Source organism: Nyctereutes procyonoides, unplaced genomic scaffold (genome assembly GCF_905146905.1).
Source record: "Nyctereutes procyonoides isolate TBG_1078 unplaced genomic scaffold, NYPRO_anot_genome, whole genome shotgun sequence".
Classification (NCBI taxonomy): Eukaryota; Metazoa; Chordata; class Mammalia; order Carnivora; family Canidae; genus Nyctereutes; species Nyctereutes procyonoides.
Window position 1 is genome coordinate 18,198,004 of NW_026575049.1, and position 20,534 is coordinate 18,218,537.

General features: G+C 53.3%; 1 protein-coding gene across 2 annotated transcripts in view; it reads right to left on the reverse strand.

The window, feature by feature from the left end:
• The window catches only part of ZBED4 (zinc finger BED-type containing 4), a 31,270-nt gene extending 25,596 nt beyond the window's left edge, over window positions 1–5,674 (reverse strand). Inside the window, exon 1 of one of the 2 annotated variants that reach the window (XM_055328960.1) lies at window positions 5,536–5,674. The gene's annotated coding sequence lies outside the window, so the exon portion shown is untranslated. Of the gene's footprint in view, window positions 1–4,249; window positions 4,849–5,535 lie in introns of those variants that run through there. The other variant, XM_055328963.1, reaches the window with a different exon arrangement.
• Between the last annotated feature and the right edge of the window lie 14,860 nt (window positions 5,675–20,534).

A 20,534-nucleotide genomic window follows, 5' to 3' on the forward strand; every position in this document is an offset into this window, starting at 1 on the left:
CCCCGGGATCACGCCCTAAGCTGAAGGCGAACGCTCAACCACTGAGCCACCTAGGTATCTCCTCTTACATATACTTGAACATAAAACAAATAATTATGCCAATGACAGTAAGAATCAAGATTTTCAGGATAAGAAAAAGATAAATTTTTTAAATCAAAGAAATTAAGTAAATCCATATAATTTCAAACTTGCATTAAAAATATCGGTATGGAGATCCCTGGGTGGCTCAGAGGTTTAGCGCCTGCCTTCGGCCCAGGGCCCGATCCTGGAGACCCGGGATCGAGTCCCACGTCGGGCTCCCAGTGCATGGAGCCTGCTTCTCCCTCTGCCTATGTCTCTGCCTCTCTCTCTCTCTCTCTGTGTGACTATCATAAATAAATAAAAATTTAAAAAATAATAAATAAAATAAAATAAAATAAAATAAAATAAAATAAAAAATAAAAATATCAGTATGGAGATCCCTGGGTGGCTCAGCGGTTTAGCGTCTGCCTTTGGCCCAGGGCACAATCCTGGAGCCCCGGGATCGAGTCCCGCGTCGGGCTCCCTGCATGGAGCCTGCTTCTCCCTCCTCCTGTGTCTCTGCCTCTCTCCCTCTGTCTATCATAAATAAATGAATAAATAAATCTTTTAAAAATATATATATATATATCGGTATGAACTGACAATGCTTTAAAAAAAAGTTCCCTACTTCTGTCCATCAGCTGGGTCCTTACAGCAGCAATAATACGCAAACACAGTGAACACAACACCACCCAGCCCTTGGTTTCCAAATGCACAGAAAGGGACCACAGCGCTCTGGAGCAATTGCTGCTGGCAGGTGGGAAAGGAGCCAGGGAAGTGCTCTCAGAATGATGGAGGGAGGACAGGAGCCCCCTCAGCGAGGCACCCAGCTGCTCAGCTACAACCTGCTCAGCTACACCGTGTGAACATCAAAACACACACAGAAGACTTTAATAGACCCAAATGTAATGAATACATAAAAATCCATGACCCTGCACCGATATTCAAGAAAGAAAAAGGGAAAACAAAGCGTTTGCCACAGTGAAGCGAAATGCCCTGAGCGCTGCTCCCCTGATGAGTGGGGATGAAGGGGGTGGGTCCAGCATCGGTCCTGCCTACTCAGGACATCCAATGTGGGCACACAGAGAAGAACACAGGGAAGCTGGCATCCGAAGCAGGACAGCCTCCGAGAGTGGTGTGGCAGGAAGCACACAGCATCACCTCTGTGAACATGTGCCGCCTGCTGCCCATCAAGCCTCTTGCCATCAGATCCCAGCATAGGGGCGAGCAGTCGGGGGGGGGGGGGCATGGAGTAGAGGAACAGGTCAGATGATGACACCGGCAAACCAGATCCAGAACACAGGGCACTCGCAGGCCTAGTCTCTTCAGAAAGTCAATGTCACGGAAACAACTGGGTGGGCGGACATTACTCCCGAAGAAAAGAGACTTAAAGAGACAAAATAATGACCTAAACCAGATTCTGGTTTGGAGAAATGGGCTCTCAAAGACGACTGGGGCCAAGTAGGGAGACGGGAGCGGGGACTGGCCTGGGTGATGCCGAGACATCCCTGTCCCCATCCTAGACGTCGTCGGGCACCATGTGCTGGTCGTATAGAACAGTCCCCACCTGCCTCTTCTTTGGAGAAAAGGACATTTAGGGGTGAGTATCTGCGATTTCCTTTTTAAAAGTTCAGCAAGCAGCATCTGGGCAGAAGGTAGCGGTTAGGGCGACTCCGACCAGCGCTCTCTGTAAGTTAGAAACTTCATAATTCATACGTTTAAAACCCTGAAGCACACTTGTGTCCAACTCAAGGTTCACACGCTCTCAATGAGTCAGTGAGCCACAGCGACACTGCCGCCTGGTTCCCGCTTGGAGACAAGTCTTCCCAGCAAGGTCATAAATTAAGATCTGGCCTCCGTCTGAGAGTACCTTTCACACATCCTGAGTGTGCGTAGGCATAACTAACACAGCCTTGGGGTGTGGCCAGAGCATCAAGTGCCTCGCAGCCAGAAGAAGTTCCACAAGAGCCACTGTGCTCACACAAAGGAAAACTAGAACCCAGAGCCGGCTGCGACCTGAAGGGAGACAGAACCAAGAGCCAGGGACCGCTGCGAAGGGTTAAACTTCAGAAACCCAGAACCAGAGCCGTTTCCATGAGATGTGGTCAGAAATCATGATAAGGCTACCTTGGAAACAAAGCACATTCCAAAGCAAGCAAACAGCCCATGCTAAGGTCAGCTGGTCTCCGTTCTGTCCCTGAAATGTTCTGGGTCACAGACCGGGGCTATTTGCTGGTTCTGCTCACTCGTTTTGTGGGTCCCCTCTACCCAACAGCAGCACCCTGCCTGCCTACCTTTTCCCATGGGGACGGGGCAGTCCCACAAGGAATAGGTCAGAAACTGCTGCTGTGGTTGGAAGCTACCAAGAGTTTTAGAATGTCCTTTTACTTACAGAATGTGGATCACGGCCTCTGTGACAGAGTAACCGGAGCTCTCCCGGAAGAGCTCAGTGCTCCCGCTGCTGCTCCCTCGCCTGGCAAGTGAGCAGACCATCAGGGGCAGATGAGCCAGCGGTGGCCTTGGATGGAAACACAGCCCCTCATGGTTTACGTCCATGAGGACAGTGAAGCAGGACAGAGCAGGTGCAGGGGGCCAGGGGCACTCGGTCCAGATCAAGGAACGGTCACATGGAGAACCCCAAGGTGGGCCGGCAGGGAACAGCCCACCCACCCCAGGCCCAGGCCGCTGTCAGCGGTGGGTGAGTGCCGGGAAGGGCTGCACCGCAGATGCCCCTCAGGAGCATAGGCTGCCGCGGACACGGAGGTACCCACAGGGCTCGGGCTCAAGCAGTGGGGCCAGCCTCTCCACCGCTTCTTCCCTAGGGCCTCCATCTGTGGCCCAGGCACCTCAGGCTGGACTCCCCGAGAAGCGGTCTTCCTGGAACACTCTTCTCAGACTCTGCCCACCACCTCTGCTTGCACCTGCCTGAATTTTCCTTGGGAGAACTGGCTGGCCCTTTATCTCTGGCTTAAGTCTATTCCCAGCATCAGGCTTAGGTTCCCTGAGGGTAAGGCCACCTTTTACAAACCACAGCTGCGCCCAGCAGGTAGGCTGGGCTGCCCTCAGCAGGTAGGCCTGTGCTGGGTACAGAGCAAGAGGCCAGGATCCTGAGTCCAGCACCTGTCTCCTCCAGGACCTCTGCCTCAGAAACAGGCAGCATGAGAAGGAAAGGCGCTAGCTTTCTCGCAGCAATGCTTTCCAGAACATCAACCACCCGGAGCACATCACCAAGTAATTAATAAGGAAGTGATCTGAGCCATCTCCAAATGGAGAGACACCGGGGGAAGGGAAGTGGGGTGAGGGAGGAGAGCAGGAAAGGGGGGTGTAAAGAGGGCCAGCCCCTGGAAGGGGCGTGGACGGCACATCCGTGAGTCCAAACACTGCAGACACTATAGTCATCAGGGCCAGGGGCGCACTGTGGCACTATCAGCTAGATTTGCTAAGTACAGAGCGTAAATAACAGATTCCTACAGCTCATGCTTTCAGGCCCTGGGATTTAAATAGTGCCTGAAAAACCAAATCGTCGTTAGAAGAACAACAGCCGAGGACCCGCAGCTCTGTGCTTTGTGCAGAGCAGCTCAGGAGGAAGCAGAACGCTGGAGACCAGAGCCACCGGAGGCTCGGATGCCAGCATCACTCAGCTGCTCCCCCCTCGAGGCAATCATCACCACCGCGTGCAGGGCGGGGGTGGGGGGGGTGGGGGGGGTTGGGAATCAGACCGGAGTTCACCAACTGAAGGAGCTGGGGCCGGGCGCAGACCACACGCGATCACGGCTCCTCCTGCTGCGACAGCTGCACCTCCCCGTTCTGCTCACTGTCCCGACCCTACTCTGTGCTGGACAGGACACCCGGTTCCTCCGCTCTCTGAATACCCTGCATCGGTTCCATGGCAGGGACGCGGAATTCAAGCCACTGCCCTAACAATTCACTTTAAATCTTTCTCCCCTGTGTTACAACATTCTTTCCACAGCATGAGTTACTCACAAACCTCCTGATTTGCACATCGTGATGTTAAAGAACAGAGCTTTCAGGTCCAAAATATCAGGAATAACCAGACCAGTGTGTGCGGGAGGGGGCGGCTGTCAGGTAATCACCTGTCAGGGAGAATAAGAGTCCAAGCTGTCCTCCAATACATGGGGATTAACCGTGTCCTTTGAAACGTTGAGAAGATTCACAGAAGACGTCTTACCTTGTGCTATGTCTTCTTGAGAAAATGTAAAGTGTGACAGGGAGACAGGACCTGCATAAGGCTTTTAGGAGTCATGTGTCCTTGCACCAACGTCCCGCAGAAGACTTCAAGGCAGAGCCCAACTCCTGCTCGCACTTTCTTCTTAAAAGGCAGCTTTGCTTAGTGACCAAAATCAATCCATAATTGAAATTTAGGGGACGCCCGGGGTGGCTCAGTGGTGGAGCATCTGCCTTCAGCTCAGGGCGTAGCCCCGGGGTCCCGGGATCGAGTCCTGCGTTGGCCTGCTTCTCCCTCTGCCTCTCTCTGGGTCTCTCATGAATAAATAAAATCTTTCTACAAAAACCCCGAAATGTGGCTTATTCGTAGTATTTACCTAGAGACTTCAACTAAATCCTTTCAAGTCTCCTAATTTTTTTAATCACCACGATATAGGCAAAACAACAAACATTCATATTCCTATATAAAAAGTCGCAAAGGGTGCCCCTGCTCTGGCAAACCAGCCTCACTGAAGTCTAAAGTGGATTTTTTAAAAGCCGTGCACTTGATGCAGACGGAGCTAACTTCAAAACAAACGACTTCCCTTTTTTTTATACAAAGAGGAGGATGAGAGCAGCGGTGTCCTGGCTGGAGAGCGGCTCGCAGGGCTGCAGGGAGGTGCGGGGGTCCCCGGGGTCGCCGGGAGGAGGGCGGGGGGGGGGGGGAGCAGCTGCGATCCCGGACCAGGTGCGATTGCGCGGGGCGGGTGATTCGCATCTTGTTCACGAGATGCAGCGGCGGCGCGGAGACGGGCCAGCGAGCCTCCGCGGCATGTGCTTCCTGAGACATTTAACCGAGGCCGTCGGCGGGCTCTTCCTGGAAGCAGCGCGGAGCAGCGAGCCCACCTGCAGCGCGGCCCGGCGGCGGCGGCCGGGGCTTGGGGAGGCCTCGGGGTCGCGCCCCCGCCCCCCGCCCCAACTTCCAGCACTCGGGGTGTTTTGTCCACACGCCGCCGCCGCCCGGAGAGCGCGCCCCGGGCCCGGCCCGCCCGGCCCGCCGCGCGCCAGCTGTCAGCCGGGGGCCCGGGGCGGGGGCGGGGGCGGGGGCGGGCGGGGTCCGGGCCCCCGGAGGCCGCGCCCGCCCGCCCGCCCCGCCCCCCGGCGCCCCGGCCCGCGCCCCCGGCGCCCCCGGCCGCCCCCGCCCCCGCCGCGACCCCGACCCCGACCCTGCCGCGCGCCAGGACGGCCGGGCCCGGGGCGCCAGCCCGCGGCGAGCCGCAAGCCCCGGCCGCCCGCCCGCCGCACACTCACCGCGGCCGCGGGGCTCCGGGCGGCGCGGCTCCCGCCCTCCTGCGGACGACGGCCGGCGCGGGCGGGCGCTCCCATTCATTAGCCGCGGCTTTGTCTGCCCCCGCCGGCCCCTCCCGCCGCCGCCGCCGCCCGCCGCCCGCGACGCCGCCGGACGCTGCGCCCCTCCCAGGGCCCCGCGCGGCGCGGGGCGGGGCCGGGGGCGGGGCCGGGCGGCCCCAGGGACCCAGGCGCGGCGGACCGGGCGAGCCCGGGCCCAACGCGCACGCGCCGTCTCCCGCCCTCCGCCGGGCCGGGCCGACCGCGCAGGCGTGGCCACGCCCCCGGGCCGGGCCGGCCGCGCAGGCGCGGTCCCCAGCCCCGGGCTGGTGCGGACCGGCCTCAGAGCGGCAGATTCCGCACGCCCGCCTGGTCCCCGCGCCCGGCCTCGGCCTCCCTCCCGCGCAGGCGCAGACTCCGCGCTCCGGCCTGGGCTCGGGCCTCCGCGCAGGCGCAGTCCGGACGCGCTGGCGGGTGGGCGGCTGGAGGGTCTGCCCGCGGTGGCCCGGGGTACGGCGGTCCCGGCGGCGGGGCGGGGCGGGGCAGGGAGCCCAGGGCCGCAGGACGCGCCCAGACCCGCTTACCCCGGCGCGCCGCGGCGCGAGCGTCCTCCGTGGCGCCCGGGGGCTCCGAGGGCTGCTGCGCCTTCGCGCCGGTGCATCTAAGCCCTTAAGTCTAAGGCGATAAGGTGCTTCCACGCGCGGCCTGCCCCCTGCACCCCAGGGATTAGAACGGGAGCCCCGTGGGGGCCGCGCCGCAGGCCTGGGGCTCTTGGCAGCCGCGGAATGGGGACGGGTGGGGATGGGTGCGGGCTCCCGGGGGCTCGGGTCATGCAGCAGTGGGACGGTGTGCCGAGCAGCTGAGCGGCGCAGACCCGGCCTGGCCCCAGCCCTGCTGTCACCCAGGTGCGGACGACAGCTGGCTGTAGGGCCCCGGGCAGGTGCGCACTGCCACGTGTCCGCGCTCGGGCGAGGGGCCAGGCCGCGCTGGCCGGACCCCGTGACTGCGGACCGCGGGCCCTCTCCCATGCACTTGGTTGTTGCTTGTCCCGGCGGCCGCAGGCGGTGGCTCTTTATATATTTTGTTCTCACGGATGGATCGCGCCTCCCAGAGTGCTGCCTGCCACGGGGTATCGGTGATCCTGGGTACAGGCGGGGGCGGGGTGCAGCATGCACCAGGGCCACAGTCCAATCCAACCGGCCATCTGTGTGTGGGCTTTGGTTCGTTTGGGTTTTCTTATTGCCCCGACCTAAGCATATTTTCTCACTCTTTAGTGGCTGGGGAAAGTCAAAATAAGAATAGTGTTTCATGACCTGTGAAAATGCTATGAAATTCGAATGTCAGCGTCCTGATGGAGTTCACTGGGACCTGGCCCCGCCCGCTCGCGCAGCGCTGCCTGCAGCCGCTTTCGCAACACGCAGGCGGAGTGGATGAGTACTTGCAACATGTGACCACAGCAGCTAGGAGTATGTGCCACCAAACCACTTACAAAAAGGTGTGGACTCCGGCCCTAGATGAAGGAACAGCCCCTGCCGTGCTGCCTGCCCAGACACCTTCAGGGCCTCCCCTGCCACTCGAGGCCAGAGTGCTCACAGCTGTAGTGACCAGGCCCACACCGCCCTCCCTCTAGGGAGGACTTGGCTGCAGCTACACTCGACCCACCTCGGGCCCTTCACCCTGGCTGTTCCTCCAACTGCAGTGCTCTTCCTCAATTGACTGCCTGCCCACCCCCACCCCCACCCCCACCCACTCAGATCTTTGCCCAAATGCCACTGTGCTGGGGCGGCCCCTGGACCCTCCTCTAAGGTAGCGCCCCTCCCCTCCCGGCTCCCACAACTTCATTGCTCTCTGACGGGTGCCCAGCCTCCCCGACCTCAGCAGCCGCTCTGGGCGAGCAGCCGCTTCTCTGACACATGCACTGATGAGGCCATGCCCGGAACGAGCAGAGCAAGCACGTCCTGAGTCTTGGCAGGATAGGTGGTTGTGTCCCCAGGGCTCCATGTCCAGGCGTGGACAGGAGAGGTTCCCCTAGCACAAGGGCAGCAACCGTTCCCAGGTCCACCCTCCCTCCTGCACTGTCCACATCCTGAGGGCCAGCCAGGTGTGGCTGGCTCTAACCCCTCCCGGGCGGGATTTTGCTGTGTGCACAGGGCGGCGGTATAGCTTAATGGCAGAGGAGCCCTGAAGTGCAGTGCTGGGAGCCGTGGAGCCAGCAGCAGCGCACACGGACCGCCTCTTGAGTCAGGATGCACAGTGGCCCGATTGAAGAGCTGTGTCCACATCTTTGAGGAGCACTCTACTCCCTCCTGGGAGACTGGCGGGATCATGAGGTGAAGGTGGCGGCAGGTGGACACCAAGCTGCCAGGATACACTTGGCACTGGCAGCAGTGAACCCAAAGGCTCCGTACTCCAGAATACCCCCAGCCCCCACCCCATGACTCCCCCACCGGGTATCCCCCATCCCAGTGTCCCCATCACTGCTGCCCTAGGACTGCTCTAGCCTCCTGGGGTGATCACTGCCCACAGTGGAGGCTCCAGCTGCCCCAGGACGCGCAGGAAGAGGGACCCTGTGCTGTCCCAGCCTTGCGGCATCTGTGCCCTTACAGGCCAGAGAGCCCCAGTCCCCTAATGGAGCCATGTGGAGGTGTCTGGGGGACTCGGGCCCCGTGACCTTCCCCTCTTGGGCTGGATGAGCTCTAAGGGCCTGCACTTCTCTGCTTCCAGAAAGCCCGCTGCGCAGCCCTGGAACCCCAGAGCTGCACCAGCAGGGTGCCGTCTTGGTGTGGAGGAGACGATGACGTTAGGATGCTGCCAGCCTGGCATGTGATGTGGCCAGAAACAGGCAGGGGCAGCCCAGCGCAGAGTAGGTACGCAGTCACCCCTGGTGCCAGCCGCCAGCCCCAGGCCTGCTGCTGAGACCTCGGGCTTCCCTTCCCAACCTGGGGGAAGCAGGAGTGTGGCGTGAAGCAAGTGGGGAGGACTTGCATCCACCGGAGCACCCAGACCTGTGCCTCTGCTCGGAGAGTGGACAGATCCTGTCCATCGGAGGCCCCGGCGGCGGAGACACCTGCCGGTGAGAAGGCCAGGACAAGGAAGAGGCTGGGGACCCCCTGGGTGCGTCGCTGGGGTTTGGCCCTCCCTGGGGTGTAGACAGGGGGGGGTTGCGGGTGAAGGATAGCTGGGGATGACTGCCAAGACCACTCAGGGTGTGGGGAGAGCTGTGGCATCGGCGGCAGACACCGCGGGGCCCCAGGACAGGTGCAGGAATTGGTGAGGGATGGAGGCAGACGGGAGCCACAGGGGGGCCGCTGCAAGCAGCGAGGACCTCCGTGGACACAGAATGGCCTTGGGGACAAGTTCTAGCGGAGCCTGCCAGGAGGAGCCTCAGCACATCAGGGGCACGGGGTGGGGGTGGGGGGCTGTGACTGGGATGCGGTCCTGGGAGGGAGCGCCCGGAAAACATCAGGCGCCAAGGCCCTGGGGCAGGAACCAGCATGGGGCGGGGCAGGGGGATGCCCCGCAGGTTGGGAGGGGCCCCTCAGGAAGGGGTGTGAGGGTCTGCTGGGGAGGAAGACAGATGGAGGCAGAGGATCCCGGGGGAGCAGCCCTGTCTGCTGCTGGGTGGAGTCGACGGAGCCCAGGACGCCTCCTTGGTGAGAAGGGGGTGCCTGGGGTTCAGGTGGGTGCATGCTGGCCCTGGCCTTCCTGTCCCAGCGACCCTGCCTCCGGCAGCAGTGACAGATTCCACTTTATTTTCCAGGCGGAAACGACTTTGGAGTTCCTGGTCATAACCAGGATTGCCAGATCTAACAAGTAAAAGTAACAATATGGCCCAAATGTGGCACTGGACAGCTTCATACTAAAAAATTTCCTACCTGGGTTTAAAAGTTAACTGGGCACGCCGTATTTGATCCAGCAAGCCGGTCCTAACAGGAATACTACCCCCCCCCCCCAACCGCCCGGCCAACAGCAAAATAAAGAACCAGGGAGAACCGTCAACCACCCCGGGGGGGGGGGGGGGACGACTTGGAAAACAAGCTCGTTGTGTGTCTCAGCCCCGGTTTCACACCCAGGCTGGCGGCTCAGAACACAGACATGGCCTCACTGTAGGTATTGCCCTCCGATGCGCCGCGTGCACCCCACGGACGGCCTCACGCGGGCGACCCCGGGGCCCTGCAGCACGGGTGCAGCTCTCAGGCTGCAGGGCGCCGCGTACCCAGGGGCGCAGGGCGCGGGGACGGTCCCCGCAGTGGCCACCTCGCTCCCGGGGAAGCCACCTGCCCTGAGGCCCTGAAGAAATAACCCACCCCTCACGTTATTTCTTCAGGAAACGTTTGTAGCAGTGAGATTATTTTTTTTTTTTGAGATTCATTTTATTTTATTTTTAAAATGTGTTTATTTTTTAAATTTAAAAAAAAATTTTTTTTATTTATTTATGACAGTCACAGAGAGAGAAGGAGAGAGAGGCAGAGACATAGGCAGATGGAGAAGCAGGCTCCATGCACTGGGAGCCCGATGTGGGATTCGATCCCGGGTCTCCAGGATCGCGCCCTGGGCCAAAGGCAGGCGCCAAACCGCTGCGCCACCCAGGGATCCCCTTAAAATGTGTTTATTAATGAGAAACAGAGAAAGTGCAGCAGACCCAGGCAGAGGGAGAAGCAGGCTCCATGCAGGGAGCCCGACGTGGGACTCGATCCTGGGACCCCAGGATCATGCCTAAGACGCTGAGCCACCCGGACTGCCCTGAGATTTTTCTTGAGATTTTTTTTTAATTGAAAACGTTGCAGAGCTCATGACAGACGCCTGGGACTGCAAGGATCCCCTCGACGTGTTTGCTGCTTTTACCCAACAGCAACTGATGGGCTTTTTCTTCCTTTTTAAAAAAGTAACAGTGGGGAGGCTGCCGGCTTGGCCAGGCCATTGAGCACCCGCCTGACTCTTGCTTTCAGCTCAGGTCATGACCTCGGGGTTGTGGGATCGAATCCTGCGTCAGGCTCAGTGCGCAGCACGGAGTCTCCTTGACACTCTCTCCCTCCCGTCCCCACCTGTCAAATAAAAAAATAAAATATCTAAAAATAAGTGAACAAAGGGAGAGTCGGAGGGTCGCAGCCAGGGCGCCGACGCCCACGCAGTTGGCTGCTGCTGCTGCTCCGACTTCGCGGGGGCAGGGCGGCGGGCGGGCAGCCCTCCTTCCGCAGGTTCTTGGCCGCGGGAGCCTCCCGGTGCCGGCAGGGCCGCTCCTGCCCCGTCCCGTCCTCGGGTCGCCCCGCGCTCTGTTCCCACTGACCGCTCCGCTCGCGGCCCACGCGGGCCCACGTCCTCCCCACCCCGCGGCCCCGGGCGCGTGGCCACTGCGCCCTGGTCCTCAGAGCAGCCGCCAAGCTGTGTGGGCACGTGGCCCCGCCCCGCCCCACGGCGAGCCCCCGCCCCTCCGACCCTGCGCGTCCTCCCCACGCGCTCCGCGCTCGCGCTCGGTTGAAGGGCTCCTCCCACACGCCCGCGGGGTTTGCGGGGACCTGGACGGCCTGTCTGGGCTCCTGACCCCGGGGCTGCGCGTTCTGTGTCCCTGCCGCGCTTGGCCCGTTCCTGTGGCCCCGGATGTGCCCTCCCCGCCCCCTGCTCCCCCCAGGCTCCTCGCAGGGCTTCCTAGCACGGCCCTTCCCCTCCTCCCCTCCCCTCCCCCTCCCCTCCCCTCTCCCCCTCCTTTCCCTCCCCTTTCCCCCTCCCCTCCCCCTCCTCACCTTCCCCTTACCCCTCCTCCCCTTCTCCCTCCCCTTCCCCCTTCTCCCTCCTCCCTCCTCTCTCCCTCCCCTCCCCTCCTTTCCTCCCCTCCCTCTCCCCCTCCTTTCCCTCCCCTTTCCCCCTCCCCTCCCCCTCCTCACCTTCCCCTTACCCCCCTCCCCTTCTCCCTCCCCTTCCCCCTTCTCCCTCCTCCCCTCCCCTCCTCTCTTCCCCTCCACCTTCCCCTCCTTTTCCTCCCCTCCCCTCTCCCCTCCTTTCCCTCCCCTTTCCCCCTCCCCTCCCCTCCTCACCTTCCCCTTACCCCTCCTCCCCTTCTCCCTCCCCTTCCCCCTTCTCCCTCCTCCCCTCCCCTCCTCTCTTCCCCTCCACCTTCCCCCTCCTTTCCCTCCCCTCCCCTCCCCCCTCCTTTCTGTCCCCTCCCCTCCCCTTTCCCCTCCTCCCCTCCTCTCCCCCCTCCTCCCCTCCTCCTCCCCTCCTCTCCCCCTCTACCTTCTCTCTCCCCTTCTCCCTCCTTTCCCTCCCCTCCCCCTTCCCCTCTTCTTCCACATTCCCCTTCCCCTCTTACCTGCCCCTGTCAACTCCCTCTCTTCTCCCCCTCTCCCTCCCTTCCTCTCCTTCCCCTCCTCCCCCATCCCTTCCTCCTACTTCCCCTCTTTCTTGCCCTTTGAGCATCCAGTTGCTCCAGTATGGTCTTGAAAAGTCTATCTTCCTCCGTTGAAATGCTTTTCGTTTGTCAGAAATCAGTACAACTGGGCAGCCTGGGTGGCTCAAAGGTTTGGCGCCACCTTCCACCCAGGATGTGACCCTGGGTCATGGGATCGAGTCCCTCATCGGGATCCCTGCATGGGGCCTGCTTCTCCCTCTGCCTGTGTCTCTGCCTCTCTCTGTGTCTCTCATGAATAAATAAATAAAATCTTTTTAAAAAAATCAGTGGGGCCTGTGTGTGTGGGTCTATTTCCAAGGTCTCTATTTCCCTATGTTCTGTGTGTGTCTCTGCCAATACCACACAGACCTGATTCCCGTAGCTATACAGTGTTGAAATCCGGCAGGCCAGTTCCTACCACTTACTCTCCTTTACAAAGTTAATTTAGCTAGAATTGTTCCTTCACCATTCTATATACAGTCTAGAACAAGCTTGTCCATATCTAAGAAAAATCTTGTTGGAATTTTGACAGGAATTGTGGTGAACTTGTGTATCAATTCAGAGAGAACTGGCATTTTTACTGTTTTGTTTTCTAACCATGCAAGTGGTATGTCTCTACGTTTATTTAGATCTTTGAATTCTTTCATCAGCATTTTGTCACTTTCAGCATACGAGTTCTACACATGCTTTTTAGAGATTACACTTAGTATTTTGTCTGATTTAGAACCATTGTAAATGGTTGCATTTCTAACTTCAGTTTCCTTGTGTTGATTGCTAATAGTTGCGGTAGAAGTAAGAAGAGCTGATATGAAGTCAAAGGCAGTCTGCCGGAGAATTCCCTCTTGCTTGGGGGAGGCCAGCCTTTGTGCTTTTCAGGCCTCCAACTGATTGGATGAGGCCCACCCACATAATAGAGGGCAATCTGCTTTACTCAAAGTCCACTGATTTTTTTTTTTTATTGCATGACTTCTTTACTTGTTACAAGTTCAGTATCTAGATTTTTTTTTTTACTGACTTTGTAAGTGTTCTCAACATCTCCATTCCTATGTGCATATTCAATTCCTCACACTAAATTATAGGGTCCCTTACTTTTCTCTCTCTCTATGATTTTTTTTACTTAAATTCAATCAACATATAATGCATTACTAGTTTCAGAGGTAAAGCTTAGTGATTCACCAGTCTTATATAACACCTACGTGTCCTCCTTAATGCCCATTTCCCTGTTTCCCCGTCCCCCCCCACCACGTCCCCTCCAACAACACTCAGTTTGTTTCCTATGATTAAGAAAGAGTCTCTTATGGTTTGTCTCCCTCACTGATTTTGTCTCCTTTTTTTAAAGATTATATTTCTTCATTAGAGAGAGTGAGAGCAAGAGTGTGTGTGTGTGTGTGTGTGTGTGAGAGAGAGAGAGAGAGAGAGAACAGGAACAGGGGCAGAGAAAGGGGAGAAGCAGACTCCCCGCTGAGTAGGGAGCCCAATGTGGGGCTCGACCCCAGGACTCTGGGATCATGATCTGAGCCAAGGGCAGATGCTTAACCAACTGAGCCGCCCAGGTGCCCCTCTGGTTTCATCTTGTTTTATTATTCCCTCCCTTCTCCTATGATCCTCTGTTTTGTTTCTTAAATTCCACATGAGTGCGATCATATGGCAGGTATCTTTCTTGGACTAGCTTGTTTCACTCAGAATAACACCCTCTAGTTCCATCCATATTGTTGCAAATGGCAAGATTTCTTGTTTTGATGGCTGAGTAATAGTCCGTTGTACATACAGACCACATCTTCTTTGTCCATTTACCTGTCGATGGACATCTGGGCTCTTTCCATAGTTTGACTCTTGTGGACATTGCTGCTATAAACACTGGGGTGTAGGTGTCCCTCTGGATCACAACATCTGTATCCTTAGGGTAAACACCCAGCTGTGCAATTGCTGGGTCGCAGGGTAAATCTATTTCAATCTTTTGAAGACCCTCCACACTGTTCTCCAAAGTGGCCGCACTGGCTTGCATTCCCACCAGCAGTGTATAGGGCTCCCCTTTCTCCACATCCTCACCAACATCTGTCATTTCCTGACAAAGTCCACTGATTTAAATGTAACCGTCATCCAAAAATACCCTCCCAGAAAAAAACAGAATAGTGTTTGACTAAGTCTCTGAGCACCGTGGCCCAGCCACATTGACACATAAAATTAACCATCACAGGCCTCTTAATACCCTTCTGATGTCTGTGGCTCTGGAGTGATGCCTCCTGGTTCATTCTTGATTTTAGTAATTGCTGTTTCTCTTTTTACTTCTTTGTCAGTCTTGTCTGAGGTTTGTCAACTTTATTGACCTTTTCAAAGAACCAGCTTTTTCTTTCTTTGATTTTCTGTTTCCAGTTTCATTGATTTCTACTCATGTAATTTTCTTCCTTCTTCTTGCTTTGGGCTTATTTCACTTTCTTTTTTCTGTAGCTACTTAAAGTGGGAGCTTAGATTATTGATTTGAGGGGCACCTGGGTGGCTCAGTCGGTGAAGTGATTGCCTTTGGCTCAGGTCATGATCCCAGGGTCCTGGGATGGAGCAGGGAGCCTGCTTTTCCCTCTGCCCTTCCCCCTGCTTGTGCTCTCTCTTTCTCTCTCTCTCTGTCAAATAAATAAATAAAACCTTTAAAAACTAGGTTATTGATTTGAAAATTTTGCTCTTTTCTCAGCTATGGATTTAGTGTTATAGATATCCCTTTTAGCATTGCTTTAGTTAGGTACCAGAAAGTTTGATATATTGTATTTTCACCTTTCTCAGTTCAATATTTTTGTTAAATATTTTATTTATTTATTTGAGTGAGACAGAGAGACAGAGAGATGGCAGAGGGAGGGGGAGAGAAAGAATCTCAAGCAGATTCCCTGCTGAGCATGAAGCCTGATGCAGGGCTCGATCCCATGACCCCAAGATCACACCTTGAGCCAAAATCAAGAGTCGGACGCTCAATCGACTGAGCCACCAGGTGCCTCTCAGTTCAATATTTTTGAATGCCCTTAAACCTTCCTCTTTGACCCGTGGATTATTTAGAAATTTGTTGTTTAGGGGTGGGTGGGGTTTGTTATTTTAGTCACTGGGGGGTTCTGTGGTTGCGTGTCTGCCTTCAACTCAGGGTGTGATCCTGGTCCTGGCATCGAGTCCCACATCGGGCTCCCTGCAGGGAGCCTGCTTCTCCCTCTGCCTGTGTCTCTGCCTCTCTCTCTCTCTCTCTCTCTCTCTCTCTCTCTGTGTGTGTGTGTGTGTGTCTCTCATGAATAAATAAATACAATCTTAAAAAAAACAGTTTGTTGTTTAGTTTCCAAGTATTTGGAAATTTTCCTGGTCTTTCTGCTGTTGATTTTGAGTTTGATTCTGTTATAATTAGAAAACATAGTCTGTATGATTCTTTTAAATTTGTTGAGGTTTGTATTGTGACCCAGGATATGGTCTATCTTGGTTAATATTTCATAAGGGCTTGAAAAGGAGGTGTATTCTATTGTTCTTTGGCAGAGAGTGCTATAAATATTTAGATCCCATTGGTGAGGAGGCCTAGAGTTCTTCTATATCTTCATTGACTTTCTGTCTCTTAGTTCTACCAGTTGCTGGGAGTGGGGTATGGACGTCCCTCATTATAATTTTATTTTTTGTTATTTTATTAAGATTTTCTTTTTTTTTTTTAAGATTTTGTTTATTCGGGATCCCTGGGTGGCACAGCGGTTTCGCGCCTGCCTTTGGCCCAGGGCGTGATCCCGGAGACCTGGGATCAAATCCCACATTGGGCTCCCGCTGCATGGAACCTGCTTCTCCCTCTGCCTGTCTCTCTCTCTCTCTCTCTCTCTGTGTGTGTGTGTGTGACTATCATAAATAAATAAAAAATTTAAAAAAATTAAAAAAAAAGATTTTGTTTATTCATGAGAGACACACAGAGAGAGGCAGAGACACAGGCAGAGGCAGGAGCAGGCTCCCTGCGGGGAGCCCGATGCAGGACTTGTTCCCAGGACCCCAGGATCATGCTCTGAGCCAAAGGCAGACACTTAACCACTGAGTCACCCAGGCATCCCACGATTTTCTTTATTTATTTGAGAGAGAGAGCATGAGCAGAGGGGAGAGTCAGGAGAGGGAGAAGCAGACTCCTCGCTGAGCAGGGAGCCGGATGTGGGGCTGGATCCTGAGACTCTGGGACCGTGGCCACACCCACGTTTGTACTAAATTTGCATCATATATATCTTTTTTCATTCTTTTATTTTTAACCTACCTACACCGTTATGTTTGAAGTGAGTTTCCTGTAGACAGCACATAGTTGGGTTGTATATTTTTTAACTGTGTTCCACGACCAACATGGGGCTTGGATTCATGACCCTGAGATTGAAAGTTGCATGCTCTACTGACTGAGCCAGCCAGGCATCCTAGCTGGGCTGTATTTTTTTTTTAAATCCACTCTAACAATCTGTGTGTTTTAATCAGTGTATTTAGACCATTTACATTATTTTTTGTTGATATATAAAGGTTTAAGTCTGCCATTTTATTATTTGTTTTCTGTTTGTTCCCTCTCTTTCTTATTAATCTCTTTTTATTTTCTTATCTTCCTGTAGGATAACTAAACATTGTTTAGAATTCTGTTTCACTTTTTTACGTGTTTTGAGTACAATGTTTTGTATAGCTTTTCCAGGGGCGCTCTTAGTATGATAGTACACACATATTGTCACAGGCCACTGACTCCATTTTAGCACTTGGAATGAAGCATGGAAACCCTACTTCCACTTAGCTCCCTTTACTATCCCCCCTTACAAAAATATAATTGTCTAAATTATTTCCTCTATATATTTAGTGCCACATCAGATAGTCACAAGTTTTGCTTCAGCCATGCAATACAAGGAAGCATGATAAGGATGATTCACTACACTCACCTCTATTTTGCCCACTCCTTTGTTTTCTTTCCTTCCTGAAGTTCTTTTCTTTTTTAATATTTTATTTATTCATGAGAGACACAGAGAGAGAGAGAGGCATAGACACAAGCAGAGGGAGAAGCAGGCTCCATGCAGGGAGCCCGATGCGGGACTCGATCCCAGGACTCCAGGATCACACCCTGAGCCAAAGGTGGACGCTCAACCACGGAGCCACCTAGGTGCCCCCCACTTCCTGAAGTTCTAAGCCTTCTGTTAGCATTTCTTTCCTCTTTGGAGTCTTTCCTTTAGATGTTCTTTAAGGGTAGTTCTGCAAGGATCAAATTCTTTTGGTTTCCTTTGTCTGACAATGTTTTTATTTCCCTTTCATTCCCAAAGCATGTTTTCACCTGATGTAGAATTGTGATGGACAACTATTTCCTCCCAGCACTCCAGAAAAGTGCCTCCCTCCAGCACTTTTACAACAAAAAAAACCACTATTACTCCCATTGTTCTACTCTTATAGGCAAAGTGCTGTTTCTCTCTGCTTTCAGGATCTTTTTCATTGTCATTAGTTTTCAGAAATTTTTTTTAATTTTTTTTTATTTATTTATGATAGTCACAGAGAGAGAGAGAGAGAGGCAGAGACACAGGCAGAGGGAGAAGCAGGCTCCATGCACCGGAAGCCCGATGTGGGATTCGATCCCGGGTCTCCAGGATCGTGCCCTGGGCCAAAGGCAGGCGCCAAACCGCTGCGCCACCCAGGGATCCCATAGTTTTCAGAAATTTAAATATTGTGTGTGGCACCGATTTCTTTATCTTATTTGGGATTTGCCCAGCTTCTGGAATTGTAAGTCCTTTGCCAAGTTTGGAAAGTTTCTGCCATTACCTCTTCAAATATTTTTTCAGCTTCATACCCTTTCTTCTCTTTCTGGGGTTCGATGATACAAATGTTAGATCGATTTATTTATTTTTCAATTTATTTTCTCTCTATTGGGTAATTTCTATTCTATCTTCTGGTTCATGGATACTTTCTTCTGTCATATTCATTATGCTGTTGAGCCTTGGTACAGCGAGTTTTATTTGATGTATTTTTCAGTTCTGTAATTTCCATTTGTTTGTTTCTAAGACTTTCTATTTTTTCATTAGTTTTAAGGTAATTTATAATTAGTTGTTGAAGCGTTTTTGTGATGGCTGCTTTACAGACCCCATCAGGTAATTCTAACATCTGATTCACCACAATTTGGATCTGGATTTTTTTTTTTATTTCAAGTATGAATTTCCCAGTTCTTGGTATGACAAGTGATTTTTTTTTATTTTGTTTAAAGATTTTATTTATATATTCATGAGAGGCAGAGAGAGAGAGAGAGGCAGAGACATAGGCAGAGGGAGAAGCAGGCTCCATGCAGGGAGCTTGATGTGGGACTCGATCCTGGGACTCCAGGATCATGCTCTGGGCCAAAGGCAGGCACCAAACCGCTGAGCCGCCCAGGCGCCTCGACAAGTGATTTTTAAAAATTGTAAACAACTTGGATATTATCTTAGGAGACTCTGAATCCGGGATCCCTGGGTGGCGCAGTGGTTTGGCGCCTGCCTTTGGCCCAGGGCGCGATCCTGGAGACCCGGGATCGAATCCCACGTCGGGCTCCCGGTGCATGGAGCCTGCTTCTCCCTCTGCCTGTGTCTCTGCCTCTCTCTCTCTCTGTGTGTGTGACTATCATAAATAAATAAAAATTTAAAAAAAAAAGGAGACTCTGAATCCTATTTAAACTTTCTGTTTTAGCAGGCAGTCATCCTGTTTAGGTGCAGCACATCCTAACCTATTTTCATGGGTTGTGGTTCCAATGATAATTTAGTTTTTAAAGCCCCTTCCTTTCCTACTCTGGTCTGTTTTGTTCATCTGGGGCCACAGAGGCTCCCATTTAATTCTTTTGGTGCTCTCTGTGGGGACAGAGGTGATTCCCTAGGCTTCCCAGAGCTAGTAGGTAGCTGTGTGAAAGGATGGATCTGTGGGTTGGAGAGTACCTCCTCAATCTCTGCCTCTTCCCCCATGGGAAGATAGTTGGGCTCCCCTCACTGCTGGGGGAAGGCAGGGAGACAGTGGGCCTGGGCTACCTTCTGCCACTGGTGGGTCTGGAGATACTGGACCTGGACAGCCTTCTGCTGGGTAGGGGATGGGAGACTCCAGGCTTCTGTGTTACTCCTCCTCAATCCTAGGTCTCCAGCCAGACCCCCTTCCTTTTCCTATAATTGTCTGCTGTATTATTTCCTGGTTTTAAAATATTTACTTGGATGAGCAGGGAGAGAGGAGTCCACATCATCTACTCTTAAACCAGAAGTCTCTGGTGTTATTTTTTATTTTTACTTATTTATTTCTTCAATCTATTTTTACAACAATTATGTCTTAAGACATAATTCACATACCATGCAATTCGCTCATTTAAAATATACAATTTAGTGGTTTTTATAGGCACAAGGTTGTGAAACCCTCACCACAGTTGATTTTAGAACATCACCACCCCCAAAGAAACTCCATACTCATTAGAAGTCTGTCTCCATTTCTCCCTCCCCTGAGGCCCTGGCAACCACTAGTATGATTTCTGTGTCTATAGCTTTGCCTATTACAGACATATCATATAAATGGGATCATTCGGTACGTGGCCTGTTGGCATCTTTTCTTTGCATAGCGTTTCAAGATTCCTCCACATAGTACATTTCAGCACTTTATCCCTTTTTGTTCCATTTGTAGGTGTATCACATCTTGATATTCATAAGTTGATGGACATTGGCTTATTTTCACTCATTATCACAAATAATACTGCTGCAAACCTTTGTGGATGAGTTTCTGTGTGTACATGTGTTTTAATTTCCTTTGGGTATGTAACCAGGAGTGGAATTTCTGGGTCATGTGGTAACTCTATGTTCATCATTTTGGGAAACTGTCCAGCTGTCTTCCAAAACAGCTATACCTTTTTACATTCCCTTCAGTAACATATGAGGATTCCAGTTTCTCCACATCCTCACCAACACTTGTTAATATCTGATTTTTGATTCCAGCCACCCTCGTGGGTGTGAAGTGGCAGCTTTTGTGGTTTTGATTTGCATGCTCCCAAATGATGAACAATGTTGAACACCTTCTCATTTGCTTATTGGTCATCTGTATGTCTTTTTTGGAGAAATGTCTGCTCGAGTCCTTAACCCATTTTTAAGCTAGTTGTTTGTTTTTTGGTTGTGAGTTCGAGGACGTTGACTTTTATTCTGAGAGAGATGGGGAGCCACTGCAAGGTGGCAGTATCACTTGGGCTGCTGTGTAGAGAAAGAGTATACGGGTTCACAGGTGAAACAGAGAGACTAGTCAGGATACTGAAATAATCCAGGTGTGACTGGGCCCGGTAGCAGAGCAGGTGGTGACCTGAGGCTGGTTCTGCACACCTTTTGAAGGGAGAACTAATAAGATTTCCTGATGGATCAGATGGGCACAGGAAGGCAATGCCTCTCACCCAGGAAACATGAAGTTACTATTTACTAAGAAGGTGGATTAGTGTCCTATGGCTACCATAACCAAGTAGCCACAAACTGGATGACTTAAAATAACAGAAATGTATTGTCTCATAGTTTAGAGGCCAGCACTCCCTCTGAAACCTGTAGGGCAGGATCCTCCTCTGTCTCTGCCAGCTGCTGGTGGCTGTCAGTCTCGGCTTTCC